General features: G+C 38.5%; 1 pseudogene; it reads right to left on the bottom strand.

Annotated features, from left to right (window-relative positions):
* Positions 1-1,476: 1,476 nt before the first annotated feature.
* Positions 1,477-1,575, bottom strand: LOC141603733 (small nucleolar RNA R71; annotated as a pseudogene).
* Between the last annotated feature and the right edge of the window lie 814 nt (positions 1,576-2,389).

Genomic DNA, 2,389 nt, shown 5'->3' on the forward strand with positions numbered 1-2,389 from the left:
ATGTTTATACTTGTTAAGATGATTGACACCATTGTTAACATGTTTTCCATGATAATGAGTGAGTAGTTCCTTAACTAGGGTTAGTGGAGGATTAGGGGAGTTAATCATGGTGTAGATCTTTACTTAATGATGTAATATGAATGCTTGCATGTTGTAGTTTCAACTTATGCACATGTTATGCTTGATGAAATGCTTGATTGACAACCTAGCATGATTCTCTTATCCTTTCAACAAGACTTGTAAGACATAAACCTACTCAAGGCTTGTTAGACCATACATATAGTTGAATAGGGAGGACTAAGTCGATGTAGGTGTTGTAAAGTTGTGACCGACTCGGCTCCGAGACAGAAAACTCCCTAGGAATTGTAAGATATAAACCAACTTGATTCCATTACAACAATAATTGCTTGCATCTATGTAACTTATTTATGTAATCTCATCATGATTCCTCTATGAACCCATGACACCCTAGTGTTTTAATCAATTGTTTACAAAATATATTTGCTTACTTTGCTTTGCTTTCATTTATTTACTTTTCCTTTGTTAAGTAGTTTAGATTGCAAATGTCAACCTCAACCCAAATTGTGACACTAAGACGTAGGTATCTACAACCGATAAGTCAATACAATACCCGTCCCTTGGAATCCGACCTTTACTTACCGCTCTACTAAGAGTAGTTTGTTGTGAATATAAATATTGTTTGATTGAGAGCATAGACGACACGTTCCACGATCAAATCAAAATGGCGCCGTTGCCGGGGACAGTGTTTAATTGAGCCGTTATCATTTGTTGTTTTTAGTTGTGTCTTTCTTAACCTCAGGGAAGTCAAACTCCTCAAGGTAGTTTTAATTGTTTTCTAGTTGTTCGATTTTTACATGTCTAGGAGATCACAGGGCGGTCTTTTGCCTATTGACACCGAAATCGAGAGAACTTTGACAAATATTAGAAGAACCGTTAGAGGTACTTCAACAATTGTGGGTATTAAAGAACTTGTGGACATTGGTATCATCCAAACGGATAGTTTTGAGTTTACAAACCCTTTTGCAAGACAAGGAGAGGATAACCCAATTCCAAACCAACCACAAAATTGACCTACAATGCCTAAATTTTCATCTCATTCCATACCAACCGAGAAGAACCTACCCAATGGTACTCCAACACCACCCACTTGAACGGTAATTTCATTGCCAAATCCGCATTCATACAATTAGTTGAACGAGGTCAATTTGGAGGGATGCCTAGTGAGGATCCTCATCTACACATGGAGACCTTTTGTGACTATTGTGATGCAATTTCCCAAACGGGGGTACCACAAGATCAAATTTGATGGGTATTGTTTCCTTTTTCCTTGATTGGAACCGCAAAGCAATGGTTGAAGAGCCTAGACAAGGCCACTCTGGGAATGGATTCATGGAAGAAGTTAGCACTTGCCTTTTACAAGAAGTTTTACCCTCCATAGAAAACCAACATGTTAAGAGCCCAAACCACCGGGTTCAAGCAAAGAGATGAAGAGTCTCTATATGAGGCATGGGAAAGATTCAAAGATACGTATCACTCTTGTCCTCATCACGGGTTAAGCGAATGGATTCTAGTCCAACAACTTTGGAATGGGTTGTATGAAGACTCAAGGAATGTACTTAATATGGGTTCTAATGGAAGATTCACCAAGGTAGATGATAATCAAACTTGGGCCATGATAGAGGAAATGGCGGTTCAAAAATCTCAATATAGTAGGCCAAGAAAAGCTACTAGGGGAGGGAGACATGAAGTTGACTCCGTCACACAATTAAGTGCCGATTTGGTTGCCCAACTATGCTCCCATATTGAGACAATGAACTTAAAATTTGGCAAGGCCATAGACAAGATGAATGAGGCTTTTCAATCACCCAAGCAACATCAACAAGTCAATGTCATGGTGTCAACATCTTCTATTCCAAATGGAGTATGTGAGAATTGTTGAACTTTGGGACATGATCAATAAGAGTGTAGGGGCACAAAATGAGCAAGTTAATGCTTTCCAAGCATACAAGAATGGCACCCCTTACACCAACTTTTACAATGAAAACACCAAACTTTAACAATGAAAACACCAAATTTCACCCAAACTTCTCATATAAAAGCCAAAATGCTAAAAATCCTCAACCAACATACACCCCACCTCCAATGAGAAATCCTACTCAAAGAACATTTTAAAACGAAAACCAAGGATTCCAAAACCAACCCTCTTACAATCAAACCAATGACCAAGCTTTTGATGTTCAAAAAGCGGTCCTTCAAATGCAAAAGAGCTAACAAGACTTCTTCGCTCAAATGCAAAGAGATAGCCAAGTCAAAGACACTACCATCAACAATATACTTGCTCATACCAAGATGTTGGAAACACAAATGA

The sequence above is a fragment of the Silene latifolia genome, chromosome 9, assembly GCF_048544455.1.
Source record: "Silene latifolia isolate original U9 population chromosome 9, ASM4854445v1, whole genome shotgun sequence".
NCBI classification, from domain to species: domain Eukaryota; kingdom Viridiplantae; phylum Streptophyta; class Magnoliopsida; order Caryophyllales; family Caryophyllaceae; genus Silene; species Silene latifolia.